Below are 20,212 nucleotides of genomic sequence, written 5' to 3'. Positions count from 1 at the left end.
CCCCAAAGGAGGTCACTAAGAGTTGGACATGATTAACAAACAACTGAACAACAACAAAAGCTTCAAAACATTAGTCTCACATTGACACAAATGTTCCTGATGTGTGTCCTAGCAAATTTCACCCCAACCTCCTCCCACCTTACCCCCTAATCCCAATACTTTCCAGAGATTAACTCTGTCATCTGGATCTGGAATCATTATGGGCCCTTTGAACTACTCAGATGCAGATACTTCTAAGATCAAGCAAGTCATCTTAAGCCACATGGTTGTCCTGGTCCTGAGAGTTATGAATCTACTTGAAGGCAGACTTGGAAGCTTTGTTTGAAATCCTTGCTCTAGGACCCCAAGATTAGGTGTATTTAAAAGAAAGACCAAATCCCTAAACTCATTTGGGACATTAGTGGTCCCTAAGAAGGGAAATGAGCTCTGAATGCCATTTGCCAGGACATTCATTCTATGGCATTACACAACTAGTCAGATACTTCCCCAGAACTGCTGTGATCCACTTTGGAATCATAGCCTGACATCTGGAAATTGAGTTATGTATAAGTGGAACCATGAAGTTACTTTCATGTTTTATTGAAATTTTAAAAAGATGATCAGGTCCCATTTGAATTCTGTGGATATTAAAAAACCCTCAGCCTTATGCTTAAAGATCATCTTGGACCTGACAAAGTTATTTAAGACTTTGCCGAAGAATTTGGCCAACGGGGAATCTCTTCCCCATAAGAATACAGGTAAATTAATACCCAGTTCTTCCCAACCCTGCCCCCATCCTAGACTGAGTTTTCCCTCCTTTATTTTTGAACCTTTACCTCTATCTTGGAATCAGTCTTTACTGGATCTTATTGGGCCTTAGAGGTCAACTAGTCCAATTTATTCATTTTACAAATTAGGAAACTGAGGCATAAAGAAATTAAATTATTCGTCCATTGTCACACAGCTAGGCATCCCTCCTTTATTTTTTTCCCCTTTTTTACTTAAGAACCAGTAGCTAGGGTGGTCAACTGGCCAATTTAGATCCATCAACACAAGGAAATCTAAGCTGATAATTAACCATACCTATAGTCATTTCCATAAGAATATTATCTGATTGAAAACATATTATTTATCACTTATTTATTTGGGGGTTTACATTTTTTAAGATTATTCATTTATAGATGGACTTCTGGAGGTGAAGCCAAGATGGTGGAGCAAAGAAGAGAAGCTCAAGGTCACCCTGAGAATCCCCTCCAACCAACATTATGACTTCATTTATAAAAACAAATAATATGGAAATGTGTTCTGTGTGATAATACATGTATAACTCAGACTTAATTGTCAGCTCAGGAAGGGAGAAGGAAGAAAGGAGGGAGACAATATGGATCATATAACTTCAGATAACATGTGGAAATTTGTTATTAAAATAAAATAAAATATAAAGAATATTATCTGATCATAAGGACAGTTAGTCACACAAATTAACCAAGGATTGAGAGTTGTGTCAAACTCAGAAACAGACTCTGGAGGCCCAAATGACCTTACATTAACTTTATATATGCTGGTTTGTATTTTTATTAAACATTTCCCAATTGAATTTCCATCTGGAGTTTTGTACACCTGACACTTCTGATGCAGAAGAAGCTCTTCAGCTGTTTTCCCAATACACCTAGCTGTTCCCACAGAGAAGGCTGAGTCTACTGTTTAGTGCAATGCCTTTCTTCTCTGGGTTTTTAATACGCCAATTGTCTCCAATGTCACAAAACTCTCAAAACAAAATGTAATGGGGAAGTGTCCTAAAGGAATGTTAGATGTTACAACCCACCTAGGAACTGCTCGGGGCCAGTTAAGCACCAAAACCCTTGGGTTATGGAAACAAAGTTTCTTTTAATAAAAAGAATAAGGGAAACTAGTAGGTATGACCCTAACACTCTTCAAACTACCTCCACCCAACTCCTAAGTCCCCTGCTTAAGGGGAGTCTTCTATTTCTTCTTTAAGCCCTGCCTACAGTTCCCTGCCCTACCTAAAACCCTTCCCCAAGCTATCTGACTTATCCTAATCTTCCCACTAGTAATTAATAAAGAAAGGGGAAAACCCTGTGTTTGGCTGCTGTACTAAGTAACCCAAAGCTATAGATGGAAAGCTTTGGATTACCTTAGCCCAAGAGGGATTCTGGCAGCTGAACTACTGGCAGAAGATCTTTGGATTCAGAGAAAATTGGTTTTCTACAAATAAATACTCGACCTAGATGTCAAAGATTTTTCCACAAAATCTTGACTATACAGGGAGAATCTCTTAGAGCAAAACCCCTCTTTCAGCTTGATGGAAATGTAGGCAAGAGAGACAGAACCTATTTTCAGCTCAGATGAAATCCAAGAAGGAAGGAAGTTCAATTATTTTCAGTTTTTGACTCCCACAATTCCTTTCTTACCCAGAATCTTTTCCCAGGACTCATCTCAAAATTCCCTTATTTCAACTAACCCTAGAAACCAGTCTTATCCCTAACTGTATTCCTATTAGAAAGTCACTAAGCAGTCAGTGGCACAGGAATCAGGATGATCAGCGTTCAGATATGACCTCAGACATTTAGCTGTGCAATCCTGGGCAAGTCACTTAACTTCTCTGCCTCAGTTTCCTCAATTATAAAATGGGGATAATAATAGAACTTAACTCTCAGAGTTATTGTGAGGATCAAATGAAATATTTCTAAACTTGAAATATTTGTAAAGTGCCTAGCATATATTAGGCGCTTAATAAATGCTCTCTTCCCTATTTGTTTTTCACTATCTTCTCACATATATAGGGGGGATATATATAAGGTTCTTTGTAAAACAGGATGAAAATGTCCCCCCGCACCTATACATACACACATATAGTAATTAAGGCTGATATTGGAGGAGAGGTATCACAATATTCAAAGAATGATAGCGTTTCACAATTTCTAAAGAGTTAGAAATAGTTGATTTTGTGGTTAAGTCATTCATTCAAGTAAACTAGTTCTATTGTGTGAGAAATGTATTTCTTCAGCCAATTATTAAGCTGCCATTTTATTTTAGAATTTATTTTGTCTCAGGAGTTGAATGTTGAATCTAGATCTAAACCTTCTTGGTTCAGAGGAAATTCTGGAATACTGAGGTACATTAAAATTTTTCACTTTTCAGGGTTAAAAATACGACCTTGGTTTCCGTTTTAGGATTTACTATTTTACCTTTTGACTCTTCAGGTTATTTTATGGTTAGTTCAAGTATGCTGGATTTTAGGATTCATTCCATGATTCTACCATTCAAAATATAAACAATGCAAAGGTTTAGCATGTTGACATATGATAGGAAAATCTGTGTAGATTGGCTTTAAGCCTCCTGACAGGTAACATTAAGGGATCAGTGACACACTGAATTCTAAGTATTTGAAGAAATTGTTCAACTGCCAAGAACTTTAAAAAAAAACTCTCAGCTATTAACTTCTCATTAATTCATAATTCATATAAACACATACTGAAGACAGACAATTTTAGGATTTAATTCAGTCTTTCTATTTGCGATTTCTGTTCCTGTAGTTATTTCAGCAGTAGAACTCAGAAAATTTTCCTTTTCCCACTCTTGCCTGGAATTCCATCTTAAGGCACCAGTGGTCTGAAAAGACCCATAGACTTTCTGGTTATTAAGCATCCATTACATTCATAAAGTGCCTCAAAGTCCCCATCTGTTTCACCAATCATCACTCAGAGTACATATGATTTCGCACTAATGTCTGCTTATAAAAAAGACTTAAAAGAAATAGACTTAGCACAATTTCAGGAGTATGGTATTTCCAAACCCAGTAATTTTGAAAGTCTAAATAATTTTCTCCCATCACACACTGCTCCTCTAAACTACCTCAATTACGCAATATTATTAGGCTTTTTGGAAAACCCTTATTTTACAGTAACTCCATTTTCCTTCAGTTCTTTGTGTCCTCTGACTTAAAGTGTTAAGACATAATGACAGACTTTGTGAATAACTTTTTGGCTTTAGCCTTCACATCTACCTTTTCTTGTTCTGAAAGTTTTAAAACTAAATGTGAAGCTGTAGTTATCTTGGTGGTAAGAATTCTGACTTTGGAATAAGAAGATTTAAGTTCTAATCCTGGCTTTATGACTTATTACTACTTGGAAGCTAGATGATACAGTAGATAAAGCACTGGGCTTGGAGTTGGAAAAACTTGAGTTCAAATGTGGCATCAGATACTTCTTAGCTATGTGACCCTGGGTAAGTCACTTAACCTCTATTTATCTCATTTTCCTTATCTGTAAAATGGTTACAATAATAGCACCTATCTGTCAAAGTATTAAATAAGATAATAATTGTAAGGCAGTTAGCACAGTGTCTTGAACATATCAGTGCTAGCTATGCCACTTAATCTACCTAGAGTTCCCTTCCACCGCCATTAAATTAGGACTCCCTTGAAATCCAGAACTCTCCTTACTGGTGATCTCACTGAGATACTTACTGTATCTCACTGATACAAATCTTGCCTTTTCCCAAATTCCTCTCTTTCAATGAAGTTCTGGGAAAGCTTTTTTCTTTAGGTTGCATTCTCAACTATCTCAACTGTGAATCTGTACTAGACAATATTTAGCACCCTGCACATGACTTGAGTCACTATGGACTTTTGTTACATATTATTAATATGTAAATATTCTTTTTCTCTCTAATCAGTTTGCTATTCTACTCACCACAGTGGCTATTCCAAACCTCTTCAGCCCTCCTCAGCCCTCCCATGGCACACCTTTCCCCTACTCTTTCAGCCAAGGACCTCACATCACACTTCAAAAAATTTGAATTATTCACTAAAAGCTCTTTCTTCTTGCCTCTTCATTTTACATCAATGAGACATCTTACCGAATTATCTCCTCTACTTCTTTTCACATGAAGAGGTGACTTTTCTCCTTGCCAAGGCACATATATGCACTCTTTGATCCAATTTCCTTCCATCTCCTCTAATAGACTTCTGCCTCTATCATCCCTACTCTCTTCCTTGTCATTAGTCTCTCATCTCTTGGATTCTTCCCTGCTACCTACAAATATGCCAATGTCTTCTCTATTCTTAAAAAAAAAATTCTCACTACCATACCTCCTGTTTTCCTATATTTCTCTTCCTCTTCTTGGTCAAACTACTTAGGAAAGCCAGTGAAACCAGTTGCCGCTTCTTCACCACTCACTTCTAGAAGTTTTGCAAGTAGACTTCTTGGAGAGAGGAAACACATTTGCTTTTTGCCTTTCTTTGTATCCAGAGCACTTAGAATAAATAGTACTAGTAAGTACTAGTACTGGTACTAGTAAGTCTTTAATAAATGTTTGCTAACTGGAACCCGGTCAGTTGTAATTCACTTTCCTGTTTCAAGCACGCTTGCAAAAAGAAAAATCACTAACTTTACCAAAGAAATAAATTAAGTATTTTGTTTATTAATTTTTCCAATATTTTTAGCTTTTTTTGTTGATAACACTGCGAGGATTGTTTAAGGTCCTAGAACAATGCAAAGCCTTATTGAAGAGCAAGCTACATAATCACTTAAAAGACTCTATGGCTCAACCATGTATCCAGCAAAAACCAATGGATGAAGACCATCTGTTGCCCACATATTAACATGGATATGGATGGTTCGAGATTGTTCATAAGAGAGAGTAGCTAGGTGGCTCAGGGGGTTGAGAATGAGGTCTAAAGACAAGAAGTCCAGGGTTTAAATCTGGCCTCAGATATTTCCTAGCTGTTTGACCCTGGGCAAGTCACTTAACCCCCCACTGCCTAACCCTTACCACTCTTCTGTGTGGAAGTGAGAAATTGGGAATGGTTTGTAGCAGGAGCTGAGTAGTTGGGACTGATGACCTGTCATTCAAACGAGAACATTCTGTTTGGAATGTGACCAGGAGAAACAGTTGGAAGAAGAGAATCAGACCAACTAATGTCTGAAGTCTTTGACTTTGAAGACAGAAAAGTCAGGACTCTCTTGGCTTTGGAGACAGAAAGAAGTCTGTTGTATCTTTAGCCTTGAAGACAGAAAGGAAAAGGGTATCTTGGCTTGGAGAGAGAAAGAAAGGACAAAAGTCCAGCTCTCTCTGATTTTCTCTGTTGTGATATAGTGACTGAACTGCCAGACCTATTAGCCCATTTTCCCAAATTGAACTATATTCCACCATCCTCCAACCTAAGACTTATTCTAGTATTAGGGAAACCCCAAACCCTCTTTCCCTACATTTATTATCTTTCCTTTCTTCCCCAATAAACCCCTTACTAAATTTAGAGAAAAGAAAGAGTATCTTATTTGAGACATCATAAAACTCACCCTGAATTGATTTAGAGAGATCAATAGAAGGATCAACAAGAAGGCAAGGGAAGAAAGGAGGGCGAAGGGAGGAGGAAGGAAGAAGATTAACAGCCCTGATCTTTAGTTATCATTTTACCATTCAAATAATCCTTTATTACATCTGCCTTGAAACCGATACACAGTATTGATTCTAATATGGAAGGGAAGGAGATTAAAACAAAGAGGGTTCATAAGTGTATATATCTGGTATAGATAGTACCACTAGACAATGAATTGGGTACAGAGTTGTTCAGAAAGACAATTGGCTAAACTAAGGAAATTGCAAAGCTCTCTTATGATCTCAAGCTTTTTATAATATTTTAATTTATTTTTTATTTAGAATATTTTACCATGATTACATGATTTATGATTCACACACACACACACACACACACACACACACTCTTTCCTTCCCTCTCCCAAATCCAACATGCAGTTCCACTGGGTTATACATGTATTGTTCAAAACTTATTTCCATGTTGTCAAGCTTTTCATAATAGTAAGGGTACATCTTTTCAATATTAAGACTGTACTAGTGTTACAGTATAGTAGGGAGAGATGGATAAAAATACTTCCCAAAAACTAAAGATGAGTATCTCTTAGAAGTCAAAAGAGAGGCACAAAGTGAGTGTGAGAAAACTATGACATTAACAATGAAGAATACCAAAAAGTATATAAGATGTCATAAAAAGAAGATGGGCTGATCATGCAGCAAGAAGAAATATGGCAGGTAAACAGCCAGACTACCATACTGGTACTCTTGACCTGTTGGGAGAAATTGAGGAAGGCCTTCCTTTGGGACTTGAGTGGTCCTACTATGGTGAACTTGTGACAAGATAAAGCCCAATACCTGATACATAGTAAGTGTTCTATAATTTTTTTTTTTTACTAACTACAATAGACAAGTATTTTAAAGAGGATAAGCAGGCCAGGATAAGTTATGAACTTCATTGTTTATGGGAATGGCTGCATCAACAGGATCAGATTCATTTGAGATTTTGAGTATCCTCAATTTCTACTTGAATATTATTCTGAATCCAGTTACATTCTTTCTTCTACCTCTAAATTGTACCTAACTATTCACCCTTTCAGAGAGCCTTTGCTTTCAAGTTTAATCTTGGCTGTTTCATAAGGCAACTGATACAAATGTTGATATCCATAGGCAGAAACTATATCCTACATATTACTTGTTTAGGATAGGAACTACACAAAAGAGATACCATACCTAATCTTTTATACCTCTCTACAGTATTTGTTGTAAAGATAATGATGATGAAAATATAAAAAATGGATATAAAATTTACTTATGACATCATTACATACATTTTAAAAAATTTATTGCTTAATCACCAATCTGTCATTTAAAACTTTTTAATATAATGAGGGGATCAATAAATGATATTTAAATTAATATCACAGGCTCTAAGTATTTTATTTTATAAACATGAATACTATATTTTTTCAATGCAATTAATTAGTATTCTAATATATTTAGACAGCTAGTGACAAGGTTTTTATTGCATTCAGGGGAAAAAAGTTTGCAGAGAGTATTAAAAACTATCATTTCCCCAACATCTCTTTCATTGGAGAATGATATAATCTCAGTGTTGGAAGGGACTGCAGAAGTAACAATCCAAACTTTACCTTAACAAGAATTTTCTCTGGAACACACTCAACAAGTGGCCATAGAACCTTTGCATGAATACCTCTGGAAGTGGACCTCACTACCTATTGAGGCAGCCCATTCCATTGTTCTAGTTGTTAGGAGAGGGGCAGGATGGCTTAATAAAAGAAATGCTGGATTTGAATCAGTAGGACCTGAGTTCAAGTTCTGTCTCTGGTGCATACTGGTTATATAAACCTGGGCAAATCATTTAACTTCTGAAGCAAATCTCTAAGTTTTTAACTTACAAATGAGTTGCTAGCCTGCATTTAGATGGAGTTTCCATACCTGAAATTCCCTACCCTGATGGTCCATGATAAACACAGGTCACAAATATGTGCCCATGTTCAAATTGTTGGCAAGTTTTTCCTAATAACAATCCTGAATTCAGCTTTTTGAAAGCTGAGCTCCCCTGAGTATATAGAGTGAAAATCACAAGATTGAATCAGATAAATTCAGATCTCAAATTTCAATGTCTAGAAGCCATAAAACGTTGCTGTAGCAATAGAGAGGTGAATGGTACGCTATTGCAGGATAAAGCCTATTTTTCTGTACTGAACCATTTAAAATATATTGCTGATTTCACAGTACCATGAAAAATTCAAAACATAAGATATGCTTTAGCTTCTACAATCAGGGATATAATGGCACACTCGCGTTTCCAAACAGTTTAACCACCTGTGCACATTTTTGAACAATAAACAATTGTCCCCATATTATGCATTCTATGGCAAATTGCATTAGGTTTAACTTCTGATAATAAAAGTAAAAACACGTTGATGTTTAAATGTGGTGCAATCTTACAAAACAACTGCCATTTTGAAAACTGTGATAGCTATGTCAACTCCATATAGACCTCTGAGTATCACATGCTCAGACATGAAGCAATTAAGCATGACAGATGAACTCATCAGAAGGGTATTGCATTCTCTTTTTGAAGTAATAAGATAAACTTTAACTGTATTAGATATAGTCCTTTTTTCTTCCTCCACTGGAGATCTAGTTAGCACTGTGGTTACTTAGAAGTATGAATGGAGCCTAGATTGACTTTCAGAAATTGTGTAGCTCCTTTAATTACTCTGTATTTCTCCCAGAAACAGTCTTTTTAATATCATTATCCCATCCAGATCATTGTATGACTGGAGCTCATAAAACACTCCTGTCTCCCAAGAATTGAAAATACATATCAAAAAGGGCAATGGAGAGAAGGATTAATGGGTGTGAAGAGATTGTGACACAACAAAAGGAACTATAAAGAATTGGATAAAGGATATGATAAAAGAAATATAATGATTAAAGATGATGGACTGGTTCCTATGCAAAGACAAGGGATAGCTAAGGAAAACTTGTATTTTGGATCCTTGATACCAAAAGAAAGTGAGAAAAGTACTTAACAGCCAGGTGGATTCTGTGGCAAACTTAACAACCAGCATTAAAGAGTTACAATCTGCATAACTGGGGAAAACACAAATCTTTTGTACTATTTAATTATTCAAGCATGGATAATACACCAAAAACTCATCACTGGCAAGAGTCATTCTAAAATTTTGTAAATAACTGGTATCATAGGACAGAGTTAGTGGATATACTAATTCCAACTCATCAGGCAATGTTCTTGGATAGGAAAAGTAGGTAATATAAAAACAAAGAATATTAGTTGTTTTTTTTTAAATAAGGGAAAGGACAGCTAGGTGGCTTAGTGGATTGAGAGCCAGGCTTAGAGACAGGAGGTCCTAGGTTCAAATCTGGCCTCTGATACTTCCTAGCTGTATGACCCTGGGCAAGTCACAACCCCCATTGCCTAGCTCTTACCCCTCGTCTGGTTTGGAACCAATACACAGTATTGATTCTGATGAAAGGTAAGGGTTTTTAAAAAATAAAATAAAATAAGGGATATATTCCAATGTACTACTTTCTTGTCAATTTTTTTTTAATTAGAGGTAGAAATCAAGCCTTGTGTGTTTATTAAGTACCTACTATGTATCAGGAATTGTGCTAGTTCCTGAGGATACAAGTACAAAGAATTAAACAGTTACTTGCAATAAATATTCTAATGGGGGAGACAGCAAGTAAGTATAAAAATGTATATAGCATAAACATAGTTCTATTCACATATGTACCTATATAATATAGTTCAGTGTGATATAATAATGTATCAAATGAAATAATATGATATATAATATATAATTATATAATGATACATGTTAGATATGATATATATATGATATATGGATGTATTACACCAAAATAATAAATACTGTAAAATGAATTACTGATTTGAAGGGCATCAGAAAGTAGGGTGATGTCATAAAAAGAGCATGATAGGATCTACCAATCACAGTGAAGATGGACTGGTCAATATGAAGCAAATAGATTTCATTTTCTGGTTCACCTATTACACAATAATTTATTGTCCTTTATGGTACAGTAATACTTCCTAATTCCTTGTTACTAAGGATTTTGGAGGGGACAGGGAAGAGCAGGTTGTATAATTATAGATCAAAGTCTTTTAGATTTGTCAAGAAAGCAAAACACTGGTGGGTGGATAAAAGGAGAAAGTATCTGTGAGGTACTGTAGATTCAAGGTTGTGCTACTAGCCTCCATAATCTTCATTTCCACCTTTACTTTGCTACTCAGCCTATGAGCTCTACCTCAACACCCCATTTCCCAGTAAAATAGACTCATATTTTATGATTAAGCTTGGATCTAAAGTCAGCATGTAATGTTGTTAATGGAATACTATTATTATAAGAAATGACAAGCAAGATGATTTCAGAAAAAACTGGAATGATCCTCAGGAATTGATGCAGAGCAAAATAAGCAGAACCAGAAGAACACTGTACACATTAACAGCAATATTATATCATGATCAATTATGAAAATGTGGCTACTCTCAGAAATGCAATGATCTGGGGCAATCCTGAAAGACTCATGATGGGGAATGGTATCCACCTCCAGAGAAAGAACCATTGGAGTTGGATTGATATTGACCAAAGCATATTATCTTTCATATCCATTTATTTATGATTTTATTTTGGAGTTTTGGTTTTGTATGATTGTGTTCTTATAATAATGACCAATAAAAAGTATATTTTGCATGATAATAAAATTAAATTAAATTAAAAATTAAAGTCAGCATGTAAAATGCAAATTGAGTTTAAGTAAATCTTCAGTTATTGCTAGAAAGTAATAATGATTTCTTTAAACGATGGCAGTTTATATCAAAGTGCAGATAGACATGAGATGACTACTGTAAGAATAACTGAATTCTTTCCACTACATCTAGCTCAACTACTGATAGGAGAAAATCAGGAATCAGGACTTCTCCTCAAATATAAGAGGTCATTTTTCATCTTCTTTGCTTCATCTTTCATCTCCTTTGCCTCATTTTCAAGCTGGTTGACTTTGGCTTTCAAAACACTATTTTCTTGTTTTAGTTCAAGTACCTCTGTTTCCAGATGACTTATCTTAGTTTTTAAGTTCTTTTCCCAGTTGTCTTCAGCCTCTCTTAATTGTGTTTTGAATTGTATTTTGAGTTCTTTCAGAGCCTGTATCCAATTCATTGGGGTTTCTGTTTTTTTGCTTGGAGTTTCTTCATCTGTCTCTGTTCCATTTGGTCTTTATTCATTGCCTGTATAGAAGCTGTTAATTGCAATTTATTTTTTTCTTTTTCTGTTGTTTGCTAATATTTACTCTTTATTTACTTACTGCTGTTGCCTGAGCTCTTGCTCCTCTCATTTTTTGGTGGTTTGGGCTTTTTTTCCCCCTGCTTTTACCCTTGGAGCTTTGGCAACAAATCTCTCAGTGTAGTCTGTGGGGGAGGGTTGTTAGAGCATGAGCTTTCCTGTCCTCTGGAGGCTTTGATGAGATTAAGTCCAGCAGTCTGTGGGGGAGGGGTTTTGGAGCTTGAGCTTCCCTGCTCTCTGAAGGCTTTGATGGGATACCAGCTGGGTTGCTGAGTGTTCCCTAAGTCCAAAATCTCGGAGGGGGGGGGAAGCAATATGGAGTGTCTCCACTGCTGCAACTATGCCTCCTGCTCTGTGCTCTGCATTTCTTCTCTAAATGCTTCCCCACCCCCTGTGTTGAACACTCTGAGCCTGGCACAGCTTTGCCCATAAGGTATTCCCTCCAAACCAGTGCCTTTTCCCACCCAGAGGTTCCAGCTGCCACTGTAGGCTTAGCACTTTAAGTGGGAGAGGGGTCTCTGGACCTTCATTCTTCCTTCCCCTTAAACTAGGGTATGCTCAAATTCTAGCTTTTGGGGGCATACCTTTTAAGTTGAGTCCAGCAGAAGGGTTCTTTGGTTCTATCTTGTTGTTAGGTATGATTTTCAGTCCCCTAGAAGCATTTAGTTTGTAATTGGTAAGGAAGGGTTTTCAGAAGTCTGAACATTTCCTGCCTCTATGCTGCCTCCGCCTCAACTACTCAAATATAAGAAAACATAAATATGTGAAAACTTGGCTGAGCAAAAATACAAAGATAAGGAAAGACACTCAAAGGGGCTTCATATTTTATTGTACTTATATTAGAGTGTTGTCACATAATCACAAGACTTTATTGTTCCTGCTTGCCCCATGAGACAAGAATGGGTACAAAGAAGTAAAAAGTAACATAGCAGGGACCTTCTGGATGTCCCAGAAAGCTAAGAAGATCAATTAATATTGTTTATGTAATTAGTCATACCAACCTAATGAAAAGCCATTTTCATTAAACTTCATTAAATTGTCTATTTTTGGGGTATTGGTAGAGTCACATTCAGCCCAGAAAACTAGAGGTGGACAAGTATAGTTGATTTAAATTGAAGTCAGGAAGATCTGGGTTCAAATGCTACCTGGCACTAATGGTGTAATCCTGAGCAAAGTCACTTGACTTCTCTGTGCCTCAGTTTTGTTATTTGTAAAATGAAGTGGATTGGTCTCTATGATCCCTTCCATCTCTAAATCTGTGGTCCTATCATTCCATGAGGTCACACAAATACTGAGACCTACTGAGGGAAAAATAGATTTATGTCTTCAATCTCAGAGTCACTCATAAACAGAATAACAAGGTAAAATGACTTCACCATTCAAATTATAGTTTTTGTTTCTTTTGGCCTAGCATATACAGCAGAATATGTGTAAATTAAATATATATACTATAAAATTACACTCTAAATGGAAAGGAGAAGATAGTCACAGTGGCTGCCATGAGCCATTAGTACAATTTTAGATATTGTATTTTAATGGGATCACTTGACTGAACATATTAAGGAGAAGGGGGCAATATGGTAAAAGATGCAAATGAGTACTGATTAGGGATGTGAAGAATATTGGGCCTGGGAAGAGACAAATAAGGGGAAACAATGGCTTTTAAATGTATTTGAAGATCTTTCATGGAAGAAGAAGAAAAAAACTTTCTCAAAGTTCAAGAAGATAGAACTAAGAGCAAGTGAAGGAGTTCGAAGGAAGCAGATTTTAGTTCAATATAGAGCATTTCCTCTCAATTAAAACTATTCAGCAACAGAATGGGCTGTCTTGTGAAAATGTGAGTTCCTTGTTATTATAAGTGATCAGATAGAGAAAGGAAGACTATCAGATGTTGAAGAGATTCCAGCATTTGATGGGGGAGGGGAGGAAATAGAAGTTGGATTAGAAAACCCTTAAATTCCTTTTGATTTAAGACTGTATAATTCTCTGATTCTGATGCATTACTACTCCTCTCATGGATGCAATGAGAGCCATAAGACAGCCCCAAAGAAACACAGTAATAGTTATCATGATGGTTTATTATTATATTGTTTTATTATATTGTTATGTTGTTTGGATTATAGAGTTTGGAAATGGAGTAGTAGGTTCTGAAAGGCATATGAGAAACTTTTTTTTTTCCAAATGAGAAGCTTTTCCCCAAATGTAGAGGGCAAAATATCTCTTTAAAGACTCAATGTGATTTGTCCAATGCCTAACGAAGTTTCTGTTTGTTTTTTTTATTTCTTGGATCATAACTCAGTCTTGCATTCTTTACTATTGAACTATATTGTGTTGCTCTAACAGAGCAAGTCTAGACCAAGGTCAGACTGAGCTCCCCAGAATGTGTGGGTCTTTAATAGGTCATAAGATCACAGATTTAGTGCTAGAAGGGGCTTTAGAAGCCATCTAATCTGACCCTCTCATTCTATAAATTACAGCTGGGGAAATTGATACTGAGAGAGGTGATATGACTTCACAGTAGTGACAAAGGAAAGACACAACCCCCAAATATCCCAACTCCAAGTCCAGTGCTCTTGGAACTCACTGTCTCATTTCTCCCATGACTTTTGGCATTTGACTAGAAATTATGGTCAATGACAGATTTCTTGGTCCTTCTGGTTCCCTTAGAAAGATTATACTAAACTGTGCTAAGAACCAGCTATGAAAATGGTCCCACCAGGTTTAAGTTATGACTTTAAGGTCATAATTTCCCCTATTTATATAACCTCTGAGTTCTTTCTAACTATTTCTCATACTCCTTATATAGATACTAAGTGCAATAATAATATCCTTCCCAGATTTCATTTTATATTGGAGAACAACTTCTCCATTCTTCATGTACTGAAAATAAACACTGCAATCTTGATGTATGCAAGTCCATGTTAGAAACCCATCTCTCTATATTCTTGTAGCCCTTACCAGGCTCTGAACAGCTGATTATTTTAAAATCTGATGATACTAGGAGGCAGGGAAACAGTTATCTTGCAAAACACACATGTATATAACAATGGATCAGAACACTTTAACTTAACAGGACTACTTTTGAGTGGAGTGAATATACAGATATGATATAATTTGAGAGGCACAAAAAGGTTGTAATCTGACTAAAAATATTTCCCTCAATAGTCTTCTGTGATCATTGGCCTGAATTGCCTCAAGACTAATCATAACAAAATATTTTGTTTTCCTTCAAAAGAAAAGAAATTTACAGATCTCTTATATACCTGACTTATTTTGCAGAATTTTTCCCTCCTTTCCTAACTAAAAATTTCCTTGCTTGAGTGTGTTACTTGAAACATCTTTATTCACTCACAGGAAAATAGGTTAATATATTTTAATTGTCACTTCTTTTTTATTTCTCTTCTTTTTAAAAAATATAATTTAATTCATTAATTTAGAGCATTTTTCCAGGATTATAAAAATCATGCTCTTTCCCTCCCCTCCTCCCAACCCCCTCCCATAACTGACGTACAATTCCACTGGGTTTTACATGTGTCTTTGGTCAATACCTATTTCCATATTATTGATATTTGCACTAGGGTGAGCATTGAGAGTCTATATCCCTAATAATATCCCCATTGACTCATGATCAAGCAGTTGTTTTTCTTCTGTGTTTCTACTCCCACAGATTTTCCTCTGAATATAGATAGTGATCTTTCTCATAAGTCCTTCAGAAATGTCCTGGATTACTAGCATTGCTGCTAGTAGAGAAGTCCATTACATTCCATTGTACCATAGTATATCAGTCTCTGTGTACAATGTTCTCCTGGTTCTGCTCCTTTCACTCTGCATCAATTCCTGGAGGTCTTTCCAGTTCACATGGAATTCCTCCAGTTCATTGTTTCTTCGAGCACAATAGTATTCTATCACCAACAGATACCACAATTTGTTCAGCCATTTCCCAATTGGAGGGAATTCCCTCATTTTCCAATTTTTTTGCCACCTCAAAGAGCATGCCTATGAATATTTTTGTACAAGTCTTTTTCCTTATTATCTCTTTGGGGTACACTAGCAGTGCTATGGCTGGATCAAAGGGCAAATAGTCTTTTAGCCCCCTTTGGGCATAATTCCAAATTGCCTTCCAGAATGGTTGGATCAATTCACAACTCCATCAGCAATTCATTAATGTCCCAATTTTGCCACATCCCCTGCTCCAACATTTATTACTTACCTTTGCTGTCATATTAGCCAATCTGCTTAGGTGTGAGGTGGTATCACAGAGTTGTTTTGATTTGCATTTCTCTGATTACAAGAGATTTAGAACATTTTTTCATGTGTTTATTGATAGTTTTGATTTCTTTATCTGAAAATTGCCTATTCATGTCCCTTGCCCATTTATCAATTGGGGAATGGCTTGATTTTTTGTACAATTGATTTAGCTCTTTATAAATATGAGTAATTAGACTTTTGTCAGAGTTTTTTGTTATGAATATTTTTCCCAATTTGTTGGGGAAACGTCTTAATTTTAGTTGCGTTGTTTTTGTTTGTATTAAAACCTTTTAATTTAATGTAATCAAAATTATTATTTTTTTAACTCTTGCTTGGTCTTAAAATCTTTCCTTTCCCAAAGATCTGACAAGTATACTATTTTGAGTCCACCTAATTTACTTATAGTTTTATTCTTTACATTCAAGTCATTCACCCATTCTGAGTTAATCTTGGTGTAGGTTGTTAGATGTTGATCTAAATCTAATCCCTCCCATACTGTCTTCCAATTTTCCCAGCAGTTTTTTTTTTATCAAATAGTGGATTTTTGTCCCAAAAGCTGGGATCTTTGGGCTTATCATAGACTGTCTTGCTGAGGTCACTTACCCCAAGTCTATTCTACTGATCCTCCCTTCTGTCTCTTAGCCAGTACCATATTGTTTTGATGACCACTGGTTTATGCTCCATGTTATTTTGATTTTTGTTTCTCTGTCCTCATGCATCAAACCTAAATCTGACTCTTCAATGTTCACTCATTTTTCCTAATTCTGCCTATTAGTGTGTAACAGAATAAATTTAATCTTTCTTCTCTGTGACAGAGCTTTCCCTATTTGAATATATTTATGTCTTGTTATATCTGGTCTTCTTCAAACTAAGCTTCTCCCATTCTTTCACCTGATAACAATAATAATAATAATTGCAGCTAATTTGAGAGAGATTAAGTGACTTGTCAAGGATCACATAGCTTGCAAATGCCTGAGCTAGAGCTTGAATTTAGATTTTCCTCATTTCCTAGTCTACTGCTTTTACTCTCTGTGCCACCTAGCTGACCTGACTGACCCATTCTATGGCACAACCTATGAAATTCTCATTCTGGTCATCCTTTGCTGGGCATGCTTCACCTTGTCTATAATCCTAAAATGCAGTAGGCAGAACTAAATATAGTGCTTCTAATGCAGTCTGACTGGAACAGAACATAGTGGGACTATCACTGGATAATAAATCTAAGGCTAAGAAGGGACCTCAGAGCTCTTTTTGTCCAACCCTCTCATTTTTATATATAAGGAGACTGAGGCCAAGAGTGGTGAAATGAACTGTCAAAAATCACACATATAGTAAGTCCCAGAGGTAGATTTTGAACTCAGGTCCTCTGTCCCCAGTGTCAATGCTCTTTATACAGTAATACATCTGGATATTATTCCTTTTATAGCATCAAATATCATATTAGCTTTTTGGTTGACATTTCACACAATAGAATTATAATAATATTCCTTTGCAGCTAGTTGGCATAGTGAACAAAGTGCTGGTTTTTGAGTAAGGAAGATTCAAGTCCAAATATGGACTCAGATACTTATTAACTCTGTGACCTGGGCAAGTGACTTAACCCTACTAGCCTCAGTTTCTTCATCTATAAAATTAACTGGAGAAGGAAATGGCAAATCACTCTAGTATCTTTGTCAAGAAAACTCCAAATGGAGTCATGAAGAGTCAGATTTGACTGAAATAAGTGAACAACAATGACTACCACCACAAAATGCATTAATTCCCCCCTTCCTCACCTTGATCTCTTTCACAAGAACTACTATGACTTTATCTGTGTGCCTTTATCTTATTACAGAGTTAATTTTTGAAAGAACTGATATTTATATTTATCCAATTTCATTGCTTTTGATTTGGAAGATTGTTCTAATCTTTCCAGATGTCTTGAGATCTTGACACTGCTATACATTCATCTCAGTTTTATGTTCCCTAAAATTTGATAATCACATATATATCTTTAAGTTACTGTCAAAATGTCAAACAGTCCATCACATGGGTCAATGGGATATGATTGGGGATGTAGACTCTAAACAATCACCCTAGTGCAAATATCAATAATACAGAAATGAGTCTTGATCAATGATACATGTAAAACCCAGTGGAATTGCACGTTGGCTATGGGAGGAGGGTCAGAGGACAGGAGGGAAAGAACATGAATCATTTAACTATGGAAAAATTATTAAATTTTTTAAAATGTCAAAGAGTCCAGGAACAAATCCTTAAAAAGTACATGTCTGTGGTGTCCTTCCCTCCAGCATGACATGCATTCATTGACTTTTTTCCCCACTGGTATTTTCTCTGGTGAGAAAACTTCTTCAATCTCTATTCCCACTATTTCCATAGTTCTGAACATATATGTTTAGGTGAATTCCCAGAGTCAACTTTATTAAAGAACAAAGATGAGAATTGGTACCAATTCAACCAATGAGTTCATCAAACTCTGAAGAAATAGAAATGCACACCTTAGCATTAGGACCTAGAACTTTAATTACTAACCACATTGAGTCATATTGGCAAACCAAATCTGAGATCACTTCCCCCTCTTACTTTCACATCAACTGATATGATCTGGTTTCTGACATAGCATCTCCCACTGGAACCCTTTTAGAGAATTACTATCCTTCCAAGCTGCCCCTTACAAGGTATTCATTAGTTTGAGAGGTTCTTTTGGTTCAGGAACATATTCTTAAACTCTAAGAGCCACCATTCTGTAGTCCTATTTACCTTACCTTTCCACTATTGACAAGAGCCTTTTAGAGCAATGTGAATTTTCCCTGGTTTGAGGAATTTGGTTATGTGGGAGAGTACTCAGTAATATGTTGGGTGACTAATCAACTTGCAAGCCTAGTAGGTTCATAATAAGTATTAATTGAATTTAATTAAATTGACTAACTCATCGGCAAGAACTAGTCCATCAGGGTTTCCTAGAAGAGAGCAGAGCCCCTAGGGCTTATGACACAGAACAGGTAAGTTTTAATTGCAGGTAGAGGAAAGAAAGAAGAGTCTGAAACATGGAACATGGCTATTGGAGACCCTAAGCACTCTGGAGGCGGAATAAAGGGGGGGGGGGAGAAGAAGCAGAAGGAACAATGCTGAAGATAAATGCCAAGTTCAACACTTTAAGCAAGACAAGCCCTGACTTAAACTATACCCTTCAAAATCATCTCATTCCATCCTCAAACTATTTTGCTTTTTGTTTGTTTGCAATTTTATACTTTCCTAAATATTTGGATTGATATACCATCCATCTGAAGTTCAACTTAAGGATCTATTTTTGAAATTTTCCTGCTGACTACTGTGACCTGTAGTTTAGGATATCAGAAAAGTTGTAAACACTTTGCCCCATAAAACTGATTTAGGGTTATTTAGCTACTGACACACAATGGCTATGTGACTATGGACAAATCACTTAACCTCTGGGTGTTCTAAGTAACTCTATTTGGCTATAAGTTGCAAATTAGGTCTGATCTTCATTGGTCTGGAGATTTTCCTCATCTGGGAGTTTTCTATATCAATGAAATCCCAGGTCCAGTCCTTATACCCCCCCCCCCTCCACTATTACAGTAAGGAATTGGCTAAGAAAAGCTGAGACAGTATAGACAAATAGTAAGGAAATCTACCTAAACTTCAGCTTTCTTCCCAAAGCAGGTATTGCTCTCTAGTCACTGTTGATAAATTTTTAAGAGATTTATGGATTCAATCCTTCACTTACACATGGGAAAATAGCAGAAGAGGGCTCACACCTCAAAATAATGTCACTTCCTCCCAACCTACCCATCCAAGACTAATCAAGACTGGCCTTTCTTTTCCTTAGGCAGAAAAGGAAATCAGATTATCAATCTGTATTAGTTGTAAGAAAATGAAAAACAGATGATCTAGGTTAGTGATGGTGATCCTTTTAGAGACCAAGTGCCCAAAAAGCATCCTTATGTCACCACACATGAGCTGTCCCTTTACCCCAGACAAGGGAGGAAGTACTTCCTTTGAGCTGCTGGGCTGAGAGGTGAGTGATGTGAGAAATATCCTCAAGTTCAGTGGATCGGGGAAGGGAGCAGCCCCCTCTGGTACATGTGTCATAAGTTAACCAGCATGGATCTAAATTATTACTTTTAGTTCTAGAATTTTAGTGTTTTTATCTCCTAAGAATTCTAGGAACATTTACACAGGTGTTTCTTTTTCTTTCTTTCTTTCTTTTTTTTAAACCCTTACCTTCCATCTTGGAGTCAATACTGTATATTGGCTCTAAGGCAGAAGA

General features: G+C 36.3%; 1 protein-coding gene across 2 annotated transcripts in view; it reads right to left on the bottom strand.

Annotated features, from left to right (window-relative positions):
• Positions 1-20,212, bottom strand: part of MAP3K20 (mitogen-activated protein kinase kinase kinase 20) — a 219,745-nt gene that overhangs the window by 196,177 nt on the left and 3,356 nt on the right. Inside the window, exon 1 of one of the 2 annotated variants that reach the window (XM_056794010.1) lies at positions 12,258-12,362. The exons of the other annotated variant lie outside the window; for it this stretch is intronic. The gene's annotated coding sequence lies outside the window, so the exon portion shown is untranslated. Of the gene's footprint in view, positions 1-12,257; positions 12,363-20,212 lie in introns of those variants that run through there. 2 annotated transcript variants of the gene reach the window in all.

The sequence above is a fragment of the Monodelphis domestica genome, chromosome 4 (assembly GCF_027887165.1).
Source record: "Monodelphis domestica isolate mMonDom1 chromosome 4, mMonDom1.pri, whole genome shotgun sequence".
In the NCBI taxonomy this organism is placed as follows: domain Eukaryota; kingdom Metazoa; phylum Chordata; class Mammalia; order Didelphimorphia; family Didelphidae; genus Monodelphis; species Monodelphis domestica.
This window is presented reverse-complemented; position numbering and strand designations above follow the sequence as displayed.